The sequence below is a fragment of the Mesocricetus auratus genome, unplaced genomic scaffold (genome assembly GCF_017639785.1).
Source record: "Mesocricetus auratus isolate SY011 unplaced genomic scaffold, BCM_Maur_2.0 Super-Scaffold_100676, whole genome shotgun sequence".
Classification (NCBI taxonomy): domain Eukaryota; kingdom Metazoa; phylum Chordata; class Mammalia; order Rodentia; family Cricetidae; genus Mesocricetus; species Mesocricetus auratus.
The window spans coordinates 30,915,983-30,934,913 of NW_024429266.1; the positions used below are offsets into that span (position 1 = coordinate 30,915,983).

Consider the following 18,931-nt stretch of genomic DNA (forward strand, 5'->3'; position numbering starts at 1 on the left):
CTGGTCTCAAACTCATAGAGATCCGCCTGCCTCTGCCTCCGGAGTGATGGGATTAAAGGCATGTGCCAACATGCTCAGCTATTTTCTCTACTTTCTATATACCAAAACATTTTTATGGTACAAAAGAAGCCATGGGCACTATCTCAGGTGTGGGCCATCTCTTAGGGGCTGAGTAGACATATACTTCCCCCGTCCCCTTTCTCCCAAGGTATTCTTGTTATTCACTAAAGAGGGTCAGTGCCCCAGATAAAGAAAAGTAATCCCACAGTGAGATGAATTTCAGGCATCTCTACCAGGTATTGTTGTCATTTTTATTTCTTACTAAGTTATGTAAATAGTAAGTCAGCTGTTCTTCAGGAGACATTTACAATCTGCTTGTCTCTCTAATGATTGAGAACATTTTCTGATTCCCATAAACATATTGCTTGACCCAAGTTGTGCTTGTCATTGTTGATGGTGGTGGTCAAGGTCTTCCTTCTCCTCCTCTTCCTCTTCTTCCTCCTCCTTCTCTTCTTCTTCTTCTTCTTCCTCTTCCTCTTCTTCCTCTTCTTCCTCTTCTTTTGAGATAAGTTCTGGCATTGTAGCCCAAGCTGTCCTGGAACTCACATTGTACCTTATGCTGGTCATGAACTTGTGGTCATCTTCCTGCCTTTCCCTCCCAAGTATTGGGATTACAGGCAGAGTACCATGCCTGGCTGGTTGAATATGTCCTTATTAAGTCTGAAAGGATGACTTTAATATAGCCTTAGTATGATTTGTCTAGATTTCTTTGAATTTCAATTTGTTGCGGAGGTTCTTTCCCTCCTGGTCCCACAACCCTGGAGCCCCAAATAAACACATGGATGCTATATTAGTTATTAAACTATTGACTGGTGGCTAAGACTTTTTATTGACTATCTCTGTCTTAATTATTAACCCATAACTACTAATCTATGTAGTTCCATGTGGTCTTATCTCACCAGAGAAGGGTCCGGATCTGTTACTCCTTTGGTGACCTACATGGTGACTGTTCTGGCATGGGTGGAGAGGGTTGGAGGGTTTGGGGAGTTGTTTGCCTACTTTTCCCAGAATTCTCCTCACCCTAGTCCCACCTATCTTCCTGCCTCATTGGTCAGACAGTGTTTTATTCATCAACCAATAAGAGAAACATATATACAGACAGACTTAAGGACTTCCCCCATCATCAGTTCTAAATAAAATGGAAGGAGGACAGGTTTTCTTCCTATATTGTATCTTTTGCTACCTCTCCTTTCTTCAGGTAGTATCATTTTTCTTTCTTTTTCTCTTTTTTGTAATTTTTTTGTTTGAGACAGGGGTTCGATATGTAGTCTTGGTTGCTCTGGAACTCACTCGGCAGACCAGGCTGGCCTTGAACTCAGAGATTCATCTTCCTCTGCCTCCCAAGTGCTGGGATTAAAGGCGTGAACAATCACGGGCTGGCTTACCAGTGTCATTTTTCTAATCTTTACAGTATCAAAGAAAAGCAATAAAACAAAAGTGGCATGTATGCTTGTAACTCCAGTGATGATCAGAAATGTAGATGGGAAGTTTGCTGGAGCCTGCTGGCTGCCAGCCTAGCCAAAAACCAAAAACTGTTGGTTCAGGAAGAGACTCTGTCTCAAGAGAATAAGGTAGAGAGCAGTAGAAGATACTCAGCATCCTCTTTGGCTTTTGAGTGTACACTTAAGCATAACACCCACACGCAACAAAACAAAAATATAAAAAAGAAACCTCGTATATTAAACACACGTGCATGGTTACTAATTAGAGTCATGAAATGCTTTTATTAGGGCAAGTTGATTTAAGTAGAGCACATAACTTAAAAGTTTTGAAAACTGCAGTGATGTGTTCTCAGACATTACATAACTTAATCTGGGAAGGGCTTTGGGGAGTGGACAAGTTACTTTGAGTACCATCTAAAGCCTTATCAAATACAGCATATTCATTCCATTGGAAAAAATATCCTTGGAAAAGACTTAATACGTGACTCTTTCTTCCATAATATGTATTGAAAAATTTAGCCCTGACTGCAAACAATAAAAAGCTAAACTTGTTTTAAAATTTTTAAGTAGCTAAGGAAACATCTTGACTCAGAGAAATAACTAAATCTAGAAGACTACTTCAGGCTTAGCTCGAACTGTTTCACAATATGTCAGCTTCCCCATCAGGCCAGCTTCCTTCATGGCAGCAGAGTGGTTTCAGTAACTCTGTCCAGCCATCATCACAGCAGCCAGAGTGAGAAAGACTTCTTTTCACTCTCCTCCAAACACAGATGTGCCTGGCCTTCTTCAGTGGCTAATATTGTCAGTTCGACAGGATACAGCATTATCTGGGAGACAAGACCCTGGGTGTGCCTGTGAGGGATGATCTAGATTAGGTTAACTGAAGTCAGAAGAGCGACTTTAACTGTGAGGCAGCACCCTTCTTTGGCCTGGGGTCTTGGACTGACTAAAAAGGGGAAAGTGAGGGAAACACTAACATTTGTTGTCCCTTTTGTCAAATAACTGCTCCACTTAGAAGGCAGAAACTGTGGCTTTCTTGTGTGTTGATTTTCTCAAAGAGCGCGGTTCAGTATCTGCTTCTTGCACATTTACAAAGAGACCCTGAAAGCTTGGAAATCAGCAGATGATTTGTGTCACTTAAACCCTAACTTTATTAGGAATCAAACTTAAGGCATCCATTGAGTCAGGTTCAGGGTTAGAAAGGCTCTCAGGGTACAGAACTTAACAAAAGTACCTTCTGGAAAGGACCCAACAGGGAGGGAAAACCCAAATTAGCTGGAACACTCTTGCTATGACCCAGCATCTGTAGGCATTTAACATTAAGAAAAACGAGAAAAGAAACTTGGGTTTGAAAGCTGGTTGACAAATGTTACATTTCTGAGTAGCTTTTGGATCTGGGTTTGCAATAAGGACAGGGCAATTGAAGTTATTTAACAAAAGAGAATTTTCAACTCAAGAAGCCATTCTAGAGCTTAAATCGCTGGATACATTCAACTCAAACAATAACATTTTCGGAATACTTCCTAGAAGCCAGGTAGGATTCATCCTGAACGACACAGAAATGAACGAAGTAGGTCCTTCTGGAATCTCTAAAATATTTCGCAGATTAAGGTTACATATATAGGTCATAAACTTAAGGAAAAAGTGTCTTACGAGAGTCAGGGAATGGACAGGTCATTTCTGGTTGCTTGATCTAGAAAGAAAGATATTTACAATTCAAAGATCAGCACACCATTTGTGGCAGAAAATAGATACTACTGAAGGATAAAAGGTGAGACCCTGTTGCCTTCACAGCAGTGTTCAGCGCTTTCCTATGTGCTTGCCTGAGTCTGGAGGAACCAATCGACAGGGATGCTTCGGAGCACAGAGACACCTTCAAAGGGCGAAGAGTAAGAGTCCCGTGGAAAAGTTAGTCCGAGGTGACTTATTGGCTGCACAGACTGGAAGTATCTAAAACAGGTTTGTAAGGAAAGAGTCTCCTCAAAAGGGAATTCTCTTAGAACTCAGCCACTGCTAGGGCTGATTGGCAGGCGCCAGCACGAGGGCCTCGCGCGCCTCTCCTCTTTTTGCTCGCCTTCGGTCAGGTTTATACTCGGCGCTCTCGGGGCCAAGCGGGGTCAGGCGGGGTTGTGTACGCGCGTGCGCGCCGCCGCCTTGGGCAGAGAAGGCGCCTCCGCCCTCGGGAGCGCGCACGCCGCGCCGAGGGGGACGGGCGCGCGCGCTCCCGCCCGCCTCCTCCTTAGTCCGCCCCCTCCCTCGCCTCTTCCTGCCGGGCGGTCCTCTCCGCTCCTCAGCCCGCTCCCTCCGCCCCGCTCCCTCCGCCCTCCTGGGGTTCGGCGGTGGCGGAGTGAACGGGACGGGCCCGGTCGCGGAGCTCTGGGCGGCGGGTGGGACTCGGACGTCTGACAGAGTTGTTGTTCCGGCAGCGGCCGCGGAGACGTGAGGTGAGGGGAAGACGGCCTTCGAGGGGCCCGAGGGCGGCCTGACGGCCCGGAGCCGCCGTCCGGTGGGTCTGGGGGTTCCGGACTGGTCTAGAGAGGGTCCGGGTGCGAGGCCCGGCCCTGGACCGGGATGCTGGAGGACCAGGGCGGAAGGCATCGGCGAGCTCAGTGCCGTCGGCCGCCTCCCGGACACCCGGGTTCTCCGGGTGGCTGCTCGTCGCGGCGGGGCCGCCGGCGGGAGGCGGGGTTGGCGCCCCTCACCTGGGGCGGGGTGGTGGCTTGGGCGGCCGCCGCCTCCAACTGTGCTCTCCTGACATTGCTGCCGCCCCCGCCGCCGGCTGCCGGGATGTGGCTGCTGCCGGGCTCTCAGTCCCAGCAACCCCGAGTCCAGGGGGCGTGTGGACAGGGTTATTTTCTTACCCGCTTGAAAGCGTCTGTTGGATCCCGTGTCTTTCCCTGGCTCTTCCCCTTCCTCCGCCCCGCGCACTTTGCTCCGTTCCTGCTGGCGATGCTTGTGGTTTTACTGTCTGGGATAGACTGTTTTTTGGGGGGGCTGATCTCTACCTGCAAGAAATGCCCTGCTTCAAAGTTGACCGCGTGGGCCGTGACAGACACCCATCCACACCCCCGCGCATGTTGTGGGTGCTCCGTGTCTTGATAACCGACTCAAAGTTTCTGAGACTGGGCTAGTACTTTGCTCCGATCGCCAACGGTGCAAGGCTGGGCAGTGCGTCAGCATGTGGAAAGGGGCCACTGGCCATCGCGGGGAGGTGGCCAGGAGCTAGGGGGCTGAACTGACAAGAGTTCCTTTCTGATCGCAAGACAGTTTCGTTCAGGTGCTTGTGTATTTTCTTTGGACTTCTCAGAGTTAGTTGTACCAGAAAAAGACTCAAATTTAGGCGATCGTTTTTCAGAATTGATGGTATTATGCAAATAAAATGAACCGCTTACCTTTCGTTGATGGTAAGGACTTGCTTGACATGTTTAGTGCTGTTTGAGAACTGGTTCCAAAGCCTGCGTTTTTGTCACTGGAAGATTTAGATAACTTTGATGCATTTAAATTTTCTTGTGTATGAGAAGAGGTAGGTAGTTGATTGTTACAATTCAGAGAACACAATTTCATGAAAACCGAATACTTTTCTTCTAGTGGTGTTTACATTTGACATGCGCTGCACTTCTGTAGAATATCCAAGTAGTTATGGTCAGAAAGTCAAGACATGAAGTTTGTGGTCAAATTGGAAGAGGGTTTTGCTGGTGGAAAATACTAGTTAATAAGCTGCTAGGAAAGGGAAATTGGCCTGTGATTAATTATATTGGTTTAGTGCTCTATAAGAAACTGACAGTGAGGTTGCAAAGAAGAAAGGCTAGATGAATTTAATGTATACATTATTACAGAATTGTACTGCTTGGGAAGCTAGCTAAGACTTTGAGTTAGATTGATGCCCATACTAAATTAGTTCAAGATGTACTCTAATATTACTAAATCATCTGGGGGAGAAATAGATGTGGTTGTGCATGGCTTATCTGTGAGATATTGTAAAGCTTAATTTGTGCTCTGGGAAACTGCAGACAAGGTAAGGTCCAGTACTGTTGCGTGCTGTTGAGGCAAATAGTAAACATACATACTAGGTGCAAAAGTTATGTCTGGAGATCAGTTTCTTTCTTTCCTTCTGTTTTTAAACATGTAATGAAAAGTTTTATATGTTATGTTTGTGCTGTTCTGAGAATTTTTGGTGTTTGATCATTGCCTTATGATTTATAACATTTTTTATTATTTGAGAGATTATACTGTTTTTGTTTGGATACTTACTATTTTTAAAAATTTTATTTAATTTTATGTGTATGAGTGTTTTGTCTCCATGAATGTCTATGTACCCTTTCTGTGCCTGGTGCCAGAGGAGGCCAGAAGAGGGCATTAGATTCTCGGAGTTGTTAGCACCATGTGGGTCCTAGAATTGAAGCCAGGTCCTTTGAAGGAACAGCTAGTGCTCTTAAGCTGCTGACCTGTCTTCTAGCTGTATTTACTGATTTCTTGAGACAGAGTCTTATGTGGTAGCTCTGACTAACCTGCAACTCACTAGGTAGCCCACCCTGACTTTCAACTCTTTAATTTCTTCTGCCCCACCCTTCTAAGTGTTGGGAATATGGACACAGACCACCAAGCCCAACTGTATTTGTGTTTCACTGACAAAATATTATTAAGCATGAGAAACAAGAGTTTTCATTTTCATTTTTATCAGCTCATCAGTTCTGAATTAGTTACTTTTGAAAACTTTTCTTTGCCTCTCCCAAAACTTGAAATGGTTTCATTGCTGTGTATTTATTTGAACTCTTAGATACTGGAGTGAAGCTGAAAGTCCTGGGGCTGGGGGAGTAGTGAAAAGAGGAAATTCTGTTGTTCCAAGTACAGATATTATGTGGGAGACATTAACAGCCTTCTAGATACTGACTTTGAAGAGAGGAGCAGTTAGGTATCAAAATCTCTTGTGTAGAACTAGGACTTCAGCCTACCATTTTCTTTTTGAAAATTGTTTGGAGATATGTTTATTTGTTTGTTTGTATAAGTGCTTTGCTTGCATTTATGTACACCATGGTGTGTGTGTGTGTGTGTGTGTGTGTGTGTGTGTGTGTGTGTGTGTGTGTGTGTATGTGTGTGTGTGTGTACCTGGTGCCCCTGGAGGTAAGAGGTATCACTTCCCTCGTATCTGTAGTTAAAGATGGTTGTGAGCTGCCATTTAGGTTAGGTTCTGGGACTTCTGCAAGAGCAACATGTGCTCTTAATGTTGAACCAGCCTTCTGTCCCTGAGCCACCATTCTTGAGTGGTATGAAGATGAGGATGTTAGGAGATTGAAGTCAATACTGTAGCCTTTGGGAGTCTCAAAACAGAGAGCACCCCACCCTATGTCTTATAAGTTTCAATTAGTTTTTCCATGTTTATAACATCTTTTAAACATTATTTTAAACTTTATTATAAAATGTATTACCAAAACAAAACAAGAAAAATATCAGACATTGAGATTAATCAAACCCAAAGTATAATTTCTTGTCTCATATAAATGATTCAACCTGGGGGTTTGAGGATGATCGTCAGCCAAAGACTGAATATAGGACTTTTTTTCTTTCTTTTTCCTAGTCTAGGGTTCCAGTTTACTCTGTAACCTAGCCCAACTTTGAACTTGTGATCCTCTCTGTTTTTTAAGCCCTGGACAACTCAGGGATTTCTCCATAGATAGTCTTATCATCATTTGCCATGACAAGTGGGAACAGAAAAAATGGAGTTGTACCTGAGTAATGAAGATATGCTCCTTATAATTTTATTTAAAAAGATCTATTTATATGTGTGCATGGTTTGTTCACATGTCTGTCTGTGTATCACATGTGTGCCTGGTGCCCTTGGAGTTCAGAAGAGGGTGTTGGATTCCTTGGACTTGGAATATGGATGGTTGTGAACTACCACATGGTGCTGGGAATCAAAGCTGAGTTCTCTGCAAGGACAAGTGCTTTTACCACCTGAGCCATCTCTCCAGCCTGATATGCTCATTTTGTTTTGTTTTGTTTTCTTGACTGCTGTCTTCTCAGAGTAGGCATTAGTTTTGACTTTAATATTTGAATTGGGTATAAGTATGTGGACATTAGTGAATCCTAGTAAGTAACAGTTAATGGAATTAAGTAGACTTACATTTCAACATTTTCTTTTTATGTATTTTTTTACTTTCCATATTGTCTTTATCCAGCCAACAAAATGTCACAATTGTTTGAATATATCAAGTTCATACTCATGCTGACTCATTTTTGGATTTTTTAAAAAAATATATTGGGGGATTTTCCTAGGAAGTCTGTAGGCATATTTTTAAATTGATTTAGAGTTAGATTTGGGCTAAGATTGTTAGTGTGCTTGAAATTTTGAGCCTTATTTTCTAAATAGTCTTAAAAATAGAAAACACACTTTTTATAAATACTCATGAAAAATATGGCTACAGGCAGATTTTTGTTGTGATAGACATAGTACAGCCAAAAATACATGTAGGAAACTAATTTGTTCCTTATCCAGTTTAGTATGCCTAAGTGAAGTCAGAAAAGTATTTCAACAAAACTTGGTTTCTCAGCGTATGGAGTCTAAACAGTAGTTTGTGAATTATGATTTCACTTGCCTGTTTTAAGCTCAACAAGTACTAAGAGTAAATTAAGTAAAATCCTAATTCTAATATGGGATTCTTAATAGTAGAAGTCCCATTGGAAGATGCAAGCTTGTGTTGAGAATTTGGGGAAAATTAGGATTGAAAAACTTGCTTTTTTTTCTGCACTGGTTTTTCTCTGTAGGCTTCTCAGGTGGTTGGGGGCATTGGCACTAATACCAGAATCATGTGAGATTTTTGTTTTTCATAATATAGGACACTTGACAAAGGGAGCCATTGGTTTTAGTAGTGGTACTGTGTTAGGGTATTGTGTCCTTCAGGCATATGGATCTGAGCAAAGGCAGAGAACCTTGATCTTAGCTGGTAGTTTCTAAATTACATGCCTACTTCCTATAACTTATTTGCCTTACAGTGATGTCAATAGGTATCTGCTACTCTCCTTTTTAAAGAGAGAGATGAATTGTGATGAAGAGACATGTAACTATGAGTAAGGTTTATTAATTTATATACATGAAGGATACTGGAGTGATTGTTGTACTGAACATTTATTAAACTGTTTTCACTATACAGTTTGGTGAAATACTCCTTATCTTGTCAGGGCTGTGCTGATTGGCTACTGACTAGGAACAAAAATTGTTCATATCTCTTTCTACCTAGCTTTGTGTTCAGTGTCATATTGTCATAGTCTTGCTTAACTGGTCATAGTGGGATTATTTATACCACTGACAGTCAGCAAATAGTATAATTTGGACTCCCTGCTGTAGCTAATAGTTAAATGTAAAGCACATTACTGACTGTAAAACACCTGAAATATTCTTTTCATGGCATTTATGAAATGATGCTAGGATTTAACTTTACAATTAATTTTACACTCAAGCAGGGATTACCAGCCTCATTTAAAATAAAAGCAACAGCCCATGAACATCCAAAACAAATGAACAACTGGACAGACAAACAGACATACAAAATAGTTTGGCATCCTTTTTAACTTGAAGATGAGTATACAAAAACATAAAGTTCAAGATCATATTGGTGGTTAATGGCAAAGTCAGGGTTCTGGATTGGATCTCAGTATCTCTGTTTTTGTTTGCCTCAAAGAGACAGACTTGCACATAGCCCAAATTACTTTTGAGATAATCTTGAACTCCCAATCATCCTACTCCCACCTCTCAAGTGTGAGATTACAGACAAGCATCAGCTAGTGAGACTCTGTCCTTTCCTAACCCACTCATTTAATTCAGTTCCAGTACTCTGTTAAGCAGTAAGCAGTTTGAATAGAGATGAATAGGCATGGTCCTTGACCTTCAAGCCTTAAAGCTTTTGTGGGGAATTAAATATGGGCATACAGATATAATGTAAGTCAGAAAGTAATAGGCAGTAAAGAGATACAAGAATTTAGATGGGAAAGGTTACTGTAGTTGTAGGGGTGGGGAAGAGGACATTTTGACTAGGCTTAGAAGAATGGGTAGAATTTTGAACTTGTTTTCAAGGTGACTAGTTTGGAGGGAAAACCTTCCTGGGCCATGAGCTTGGGTGACCAGAGGCCTAGAGGCGTGATAGGGCAGAGAAGTGAAAAATTAGATGAGAAAGTCAGTCACCCTTCTGTTTTAGGATTATCTTTTATTTTATGTCTAGAGTCATCTAGTACTTCTTAGCATTAAACAATCTTTCTTTCTTTTCCTCTCTCTCTCTCTCTCTCTCTCTCTCTCTCTCTCTCTCTCTCTCTCTCTCTCTCTCTCTCTTTCTTTTGAGACAGGGTTTCTGTGTGGCTTTGGATGCTGTCCTGGAAGTAGCTCTTGTAGACCAGGCTGGTCTCAAATTCACAGAGATCCGCCTGCCTCTGCCTCCTGAGTGCTGGTATTAAAGGCGTTCGCCACCACCGCCCGGCTAAACACGTTTTCTATGGTGTGTACCTGATTAAAACATTCCTTTGAGAGTGGTTAGGTATATACAGTAAAAGTTGACAAGAAAAATTGTGTTAGAGAAAAATTCGGCGTTCATTGGTTCTCAGTGTGTTGAAAAGATAGAATCTTTTTGAAGATATTAGTGTTTTTCTTTCATTTTGCTTCATTCAGTAGACACCATCAAATTTGCTATACCAGAGCAGAAAATAATTGTGTTTTCAAAAGATCTTTTAGGATGTGGTTTCTAAATGACTGGGTCTTACATTTTTGAGGTGGTTGCTGGTTGAGACAGAAAATTAGTTTTTGAACTTAGAATTTAGGTGGCTTTAGAATTTAGGGCACAAGGTAGAAATTTCATACCAAATCTAGATGGGAGAGATTAAGTAAGTGTGTGTGTGTATGCATATGTGTATATGTCTTTCATGTGTTTATATGGGTAGGTGCGTGTGTGTGTAGAGGTCAGAGGTTGATGTCTGGTGTCTTCCCCGATGGCTTGTTTTCCACCTTATGTATTGAAGCAGGGTCTCTTGAACCCAGAACTTGTTGATTGTGCTGGTCTAGCTATCCAGCTTGTTCCAGGATTCCTTGCCTCTATATCTGACCTCTGGGGTTACAGATGGGTGTGACATTTACTTGGGTTCTGGGGACCTCATGTTTTTGTAGCAAATATATTACCCACTGAACCATCTTCTCATTCCTGACAGATTGATTTTTAACTCCAAAGGATTTCTTGGATTTTAGTGTTAATTATTGACAGCTAATATGAGTGACCGTGTTTTAAAGTCTGGTATGAAGTTTACCTTGTTCTGCACGGGAATTAGTGGCTAGAAATGAAGATAAATGGCAGTTAAGTTCTGTTTATCAGACTGAAGCACTGAAGGCAGTTGTCTGCTTTCCTGTCTGCTGTTCTCACGCTTACTGCTTCTAACCAAAACAATGCACAGCCTGAAGAAGGGTTGCTTCTCTTTGACCCTCTAGTTCTGTAAAGGTAAAGCTCTCTTTAGTGTTGCCCAGGTAACAGCACACACACACACACAAGCTTTGATAGCTCATCACTGAAGTGTGTGGAAATTTTGGAAATCTTGGTAATGAAGTTGCTATAGTAAATAACTACTTGGTTGGTAAAACAGAGTTTTGGGGATGAGCCTTGTTTCCAAAATAAATATGAATTGTGTCATTGCAACTGTTTTTCTCATTTATTTAAGCTTATGATCTGTTAATTATTTTGTCATGTTGTTTTAGACAGTTGCTGCGGTCTTCTGAACTGCCCTACAAGACAGACAACACACCTAAAAAACATAGTGAGAGTTTAGATGCAGCATGCCACCATACTTTATGTAAATTGAGTAGCTATTTAAGTCACCTCAGTTTTTTCTTTCTTTTTGAGACATAGTAGGTTTTATCAATTGAGATTCTTAACATTTTTTCAAATTTGTTATCATTTTAAAAATAAAATGTGATGTTTATCTCTTTAATTTAAACAATGAAATCAGTTCTAAGGTTATGCATGTGATATTAGTTGTTGGAATTTGTGGTGAAAATATGAGCTGCTTGATAAATGACTGAAAATATGCATACAGTTTGGTTCCTTGAAGATTGTTACATGAAAGTAAGGTAAAACCCAAGTGGAGTTTTTGTATGCCAAATTCCTGGGGAAGAAACCCGTTTTACAAGGCAAGTATAGAAATCATTCATGTGTCAGTGAAAAACTTCTCAATGTTATCTCAGATGTACACATATGTTTATTATTATTCTCCCAACTCAGACTTATTTTTACACATTATGCAAACATACTTTTAAAAAACTTTTATTGATTTTTTTCTTTATTTTTCTTTTTTTCTTTTGGTGTGGGATGTGGGGTGTTTCAAAACAGGGCTTCTCTGTGTATCCCTGGCTGTCCTGGAACTGATTTTGTAGACCAGACTGGCCTCAAACTTACAGAGATCTACCTGTCTCTGCCTCCTGAGTGCTGGGATTAAAGGCCTGTGCCACCACTGCCTGACTTTTATTGATTCTTTGTGGATTTCATATCATGTATTCTGATCTCACTTATCTCCCTCTCCCCTGGCATCTGCCCTCAGCCATTGCCAACTTCTCCCCAAAACAAAACCAAATTTAGAAGAGAAACCAAAAACCAAACAAACCAAAGAAACGAAAAACCCAACAAAAAGAAAAAAAAAAAAAAAAGAATCTTGTTGAAGCTGTAGTGTGACCCATTGAGTCACACAGTTTACCATTTAGTTCATTCATCTTTACTTGCAAGTATTCATTGCCACCAGTCTTTGGTTTAGTTCAGGGTCTCTGGCTTCTGCTATACCACCTTTAATGGGTACTCACTGAGGCAGACAGACTTATTTTTACACATTATACAAACAGCCAACAATTTTTTTTTTTTTGAGACAAGGTTTCTCTGTGTAATAGCTCTGTCTGTCCTGGAACTCACCCTGTAGATTAGGCTGACCTTGAACTCAGACAATTGCCTGCCTCTGTGTCCTAAGTGCTGGGATTAAATTCGTGTTCTACCATCACCTGGCTCTCAAGTTTTATAAAAAAAAATTCAGACCTGTGGTTTTCAGTTTTGAGGTTTAAGAGACATACAACTTCAATTTTTGATAAGCCATGTTGTAGAGTGTTTATTTTATATATGAATTTCTTAAGAACTTTAAAAAATGTAAATGGTTCTGACAGTGGCTACTAGGTGTGTGTGAGTGTGTGTGTGTGTGTGTGTGTGTGTTATATTTAGAGACAGCATTGTACTATGTAACCCAGACTGGTTGCAGACTCTTTAACCTTCCTTCTGCCTCAACTTCTTGTGTATTGGGATTACAGGTAGATACCATTTACTTTAATTTTTTTTTGTCTTTGTAATTGAGTAGTTTATTTTTCTTGGTATACTGTGATAAGATTATATTTGTAAATTAATGGAAAATTAACTACCATGTAGAGCCTATACATATATTGGCAGACAGTATGATTTCTGAGGTTCTTTTAGAGCACTGGTTCTCAACCTTCCAGATGTTGTGGTCTTGTAGTGCAGTTCCTCATGTTGTGGTGATCCCAACCATAAATTACTTTTTTTTCATGTTATAACTGTAACTTTGCTTCTGTTATGAATAGTAATGTTAATATTTTTGGAGATAGAGGTTTGCCAAAGGGGTTGCCACCCACAGATTGAGAGCTGCTGCTTTAGCATTATTTAGTGATTTAGCAGCTATTTGCCAACAGACTTCATCAATCTTTTCTCATGAAAACATAGTCTATCATTTTAAATCCTTGCCTTATATTGTCTCACTATCACTAGTCGTGTTTGCAATTATATTTTCCTTTGCTTTTGATCTATTGTAAAGAAACATTATCAAGTCACGGTGAAGAGTAATTTAGTCAAATGTCTTATTTTCTCCAACCTTTTACACTGCCATACCTCAACACTACCCTTGATCTTTGCTAAAAGGCTGAGAAGCAATCCACCTTCATATTGAGAGTCTACTTTAACAATAACTAATGCTAGCATCACCCTTCTAGCAAGGCTAATGGAAAAATGGAATTGGATATCATTATTATTTAAATCTTAGGTTCATTTATTTGCTATACTGGTTAGTTTTCATTATCAAATAGATGAGAATTAGTCATTTGAGAAGAGAAAACCTCCAATTGAGGAATTACCTCCATGAAATTGGCCTGGGGCATGTCTATGGCCCATTTTCTTGATTTTAATAATTGATTTGGGAGGGCCCAGCCTACTGTGGGCAGTGCAATCTCTGTGCATGTGGTCCTGGGTTGTGTAAGGAAGCTGGTTGAGTATAAGTGAGAGAGCAAGCAGTAAGCAACTTTCCTCCATGGTTTCTGGTTTAGGATCTTCCTTTGATTTCCTGCCTGGGCTTCCCTCCATGATGAGCTGTAATTTCTAAGATGAAATAAATTCTTTTCTCCCCACATTGCTTTTGGTCACAGAAAAGTAACTGGAACATTTGCTAATAACTAGTTATTCCACAGAAACTTTCTGCATGAGTTATACAACTTAGTTTTCATTGACTCTAGGCATCTTAGTTTTCTTTTAAAGTTCTGACATGTGTATTGTCAACATTGTCATTAGTTTTGATAGATGAAACAGGTTTCGGCTATTATATTTGGCGTTTTGAACAATAAATTTGCCGTCTTTACCATTTGAAGATAAAAGAAATAATCTAGCAATAGGCTACAGAAACAAGTTTATTATTCTGTCAAATTCCCTCTTTGGGTATGAATTCCATTACATTTTTGTGCTTTGTTCCATTGAGTTTTTTTTTTTTAACTTTAGCAATTTTTCTTCTTTTTGGTATTTTTCTTTGACAGAGATAAAAATATCACCTTTTACTGACAGGTGTCATAGCATATGTTTTTAAACCTACTGCTGGGGAGGCAGAAACAAGAGCATTGCTTCAAGTTTGAGGACAGCATGGTATCAAGTGAGTTCTGGACTAGCAAGGGCCACATAGCAAGACCATGTGCCAAAAGAGAAAAAAGCAAACAAAACATAACAAAAACTTCAGAAAGAGCCGGGCGTTGGTGGCGCACGCCTTTAATCCCAGCACTTGGGAGGCAGAGGCAGGTGGATCTCTGTGAGTTCGAGGCCAGCCTGGTCTACAAAGTGAGTTCCAGGACAGCCTCCAAAGCCACAGAGAAACCCTGTCTCCAAACAAACAAACAAACAAACAAAAAACTTCAGAAAGAAAAGGAGACTGTTTAGTGTGAGGGAGTGGAATAGTTGTTAAGATAGAAATAGTTTAAGGACATTTTTGGTCTTGTGGAAGATAGTGTAAATGAAATTCAGGATCTTAACTGTTGGTCTAGTGCTGCTGTGAGATTCAGACAGTAAGTTTTAGGTCAAAGTTTCTTTTTCTTTTGTTCTGTGTATAAGAATAACAAGCCAGCATTATTTTTAAAAATTTTTTATTTTAATTTTAAATAGCTTGTTTTACATGTCAATCCCAGTTTCCTCTCCCTCCTCTCCTCCCGCACCCCCCATTCCCCTCCCCAGCCTCCCACCCTATTGCCACTTCCTTCCACATAGGGGATATTTAGAGTCTGTCATTTCACTCAGGGTAGGGTCCAGGCGCTCCTCTAAGAGTCCAGGCTGAGAGAGCATCCCTCTTTGTTATGGACACACGAAGTCTGTTTGCATTCCAGGGATAAACACTGATCCACTGCTCAGGGCCCCATAGGTTGCCCAGGCCTCCTCACTGACACTCACATTTGGGGGGTCTGGATCAGTCCCATGCTGGCCTCCCCACTTGGAAGGTCAGTATTAAGAGGATGCAGAGTCCATTGTCAGCTAATATCACTGATGTGTTTTCTTCCCTAGCAGCCTCTATAGCACCTTCTAACTGTGGAAGCCAGCCAGCAGGAAGTTTACTAGTCAGTTTGAGATTGATTTCTCTGTCTTACAGCCAAAGACACACCAAAACTTTTATTCATTTATCTATTGATAGATGCCTTTAGGTTGTTTCTACTTCTAGAATAATACTGCAGTGTGAATGCAGATCTCTTTAGGATGTTCTAATTACATTTTACTTGGCTGTATCTCAGAAGAGGGATTCCTGGGTCAGATGATGGTTCTGATTTATTTTTCTGTATTATTTTCCATATTGTCTGTACCAATTTATTGTCTACCCATAGTATTCAAAGGTCCATTTTCTTTTATACCCTTACCAGTGCTGTTTTGATAATACAGCTATCCTAATAGGGGTGAGGTGATACCTCATTGTGGTTTTGATTTACATTTCCCAAATGATTAATGATATTTAGCAACTTTGTACATAACCTGTTGTCTATTTTTATGTGTTCTTTAGAAAATGTCTTTTTAGGTTTTTCATCTGTTTTTTAAATTGACTTTTTTCTTTTAAGCTAGTTGTGTGTTATAAATATTTTGGATAGTAACTTCTATATAATATTTAGTTTACAAATATTTCCTTCCATTTCATAGGCTGCCTTTTTTAAAAATCAATTTTGAATTTTTTTATTAGAAACAAGCTTGCTTCACATGTCAGTCCCAGCTCCCTCTTCCTCCCCTCCTCCCCTGCTACCCTCCAATTCCCCAAATCCCTCTTTTGCTCCCCAGGGAGGGTGAGGCCCTCCATGGGGATATCCAAAGTCTGTCATATCTTCTGGAGCAGGGCCCAGGCCCTCCCCCATGTGTCCAGGATGAGAGAGCATCCCTCCATGTGGAATGGTCTCCCAAAGTCCATTCATATGCCAGGGATAAATACTGATCTGCTACCTGAGGCCCCATAGAAGTTCCATGCTGGCCTCTCAGCTATCAGTCTGGGGTCCATGAGCTCCCCTTTGCTCAGGTCAGCTGTCTCTGTGGGCTCCACCAGCTTGGTCTTACTCATCACTCCTCCCTCCCTGCAACTGGGTTCCAGGAGTTCAGTTGAGTGTTTAGCTGTGGGTGTCTGCCTCTGCTTCCATCAGCCATTGGATGAAGGCTCTAGGGTGGCATATAAGGTAGTCGTCAATCTTATTATTGGGTAAGGGCTTTCAAGGTAGCCTCTCCACTATTGCTTAGATTGCATAGACTGCCTATTTATTTGTTGTGGTAGAGCTTTTTAGTTCAAAGTAGCCCCTTGTTTACTTTTCATCTTTGTTGCCTGAGCTTTAGCTGTCTATGCCAGTAGAAGACTTTCCCCTGTGCTCTTTCCTCCCAAGGGGTTTTACAGTTTTAGTGCATAGTTTTAGTTCCTTAATCCATTTTAACAGTTATCATTCTTTACATGCCAGTTTTCTTGCACTTATACTGAATAAAAGTATATAATTGCCTGAGTAAAATGCATGCCTTTTTCTTCCCCCGGCCTTTACTTAAAAATGTATTTTGAGAGCTGTACAGATGGTTCAGTGGTTAAGAGCACTGGTTACTTTTCTAGACAACAAGGTTTGACTCCCAGAACCTACATGGTGGCTTATAACCATTTAATTCCATCCATAGGAGAGTCAGTGCCCCTTTCTGGCCTCTTCAGGGATTAGGCACATGTAGACAAAATACCAACATATGTAAAACAAATAAATGAATAAATAAATAAGGCAAGATAAAATATGTTTTGGGGTATATATGGGTAAAATAGCTTAATAACATGTTGCTATATGTTTGGTATTTAATAATTTTCTTATGAGCTCCCCTTTAAGTTTCAATTTCCTGAGTATGCATTTTCAGGAGAAGGTTAATATCACTATGAATTTGAAAGGTCATTTTAATTTTATGGAGTGTTAGAGCCTTATGGATTTCTGTGCAGTTGATGTCTGTCATGGTTTTATTCCATAAATATTTATTTTTCATTTTCTCATTTCTTTTTTTTATTTTTTATTTAAATTAGAAACAAGCTTGCCTCACATATCAATCCCAGCTCCCTCATTGTGAGACGGGCATCCAAGGACTCAATGACTTTTAAGGACCTCTTTAATTTTGCAATCATACTGGTATATTCATTCTTTTTTTTAAAAATTGAAAATAGATTATTTTCTCATACAATATATCCTGATTATAGTTTCTCCTCCCTCTACTGCTCCCAGATCTTTCCCACCTCTTTTCTGCTCTGGATCCACTCCCTTTCTCATTCTCATTTAAAAAGAACAGGCTTCTAAGAGATAATAAGCAAACACAACAAAAATAAAACTGAATAAGATGAAGCAAAACCTATCAGATCAAAGTTGGATATGGCAACCCAACAGGAGGAAAAGGGTCCCATGGTCAGGCACAAGGCCCACTTGTTCTCACAGTAAAGAGTCCCATAAAAATACTAAGGGGGCTGAAGAGATGTCTTAGTGGTTAAGAGCACTGGCTGTTCTTCCAGAGGACCTGGCTTTGATTCCTAGCAACCACATGACAGCTCACAACTGTCTGTAGTCTAGTGCCAGGGAGTCTGACACCTTCACACAGACATACATGCAGGCAAAATCTGATACCCTCACACAGACATACAAGTAGAGAAAACACCAATGCACATAAAAAAGATTATAGCTATAATAAATATGCAGAGGACTTGATGTAGACCCATATAGGTTCTCTATGAGCTCATATGTGCCTTGTTTAGTTGATTCAGAGGGCTTTGTTCTTTTCTTGGCCTCCGTTGCACCTGGCTCTTACAGTCTTTCTGCTTCCTCTTCTGCAGGATTCCATGAACATTGAGAGGAGGGATTTGATGGAGACATCCAATTTAGACTCTTTCTCCATACAGTGTCTGGTTGTGGGTCTCTATATCTTTTCCCATCTACTGCTAGAGGAAGCTTTTCTTCTCTTTTTTCTTTGTACATATAAAATATTTAAATATTATCCAAAGTTAAATAATTTTTTTATTATTTTAATTTTAAATACCTTGTTTTACATGTCAATCCCAGTTCCCTCTCCTTTCCCTCCTCCCGCACACCCCCACCATCCCCCGCAGCCTCCCACCCTATCTCCATTTCCTTCCACATAGGGGATATCTAGAGTCTGTCATTTTACTCAGAGCAGGGTCCAGGCACTCCCCTAAGAGTCCAGGCTGAGAGAGCATCCCTCTTTGTGTTATGGACACACGAAGTCTGTTTGTATGCCAGGGATAAACACTGATCCATTTCCCAGGGCCCCATAGGTTGCCCAGGCCTCCTCACTGACTATCACATTCGGGGTGTCTGGGTCAGTCCCATGCTGGCCTCCCAGCTGTCGGTCTGGGGTCCAAGAGCTCTCCCCTGTTCAGATCAGCTGTCTCTGCTGGTTTTGCCAGCCCATTCTTTGCCAATTTGCTCATCGCTCCTCTCTCTCTGTCACTGGGTTCCTTGGGTTCAGTTCAGTGTTTAACTGTGGGTGTTTGCCTCTGCTTCCATCAGTCACTGGATGAAGGCTCCCGGATGGTTATAGACATCAAGTTCATTATCAGGAATGGGCATTCGAGGTGGTCTCTCCACTATTGCTTAGCTTGCCAGTTGGTGTCATCCCTTT

General features: G+C 40.8%; 1 protein-coding gene across 2 annotated transcripts in view; it reads left to right on the top strand.

The window, feature by feature from the left end:
- Window positions 1-3,755: 3,755 nt before the first annotated feature.
- Rabgap1l (RAB GTPase activating protein 1 like) overlaps window positions 3,756-18,931 on the top strand; it is a 508,921-nt gene continuing 493,745 nt past the window's right edge. For both annotated transcript variants that reach the window (XM_040737898.1, XM_040737899.1), the window contains exon 1: window positions 3,756-3,946. The gene's annotated coding sequence lies outside the window, so the exon portion shown is untranslated. The remainder of the gene's footprint in view (window positions 3,947-18,931) is intronic.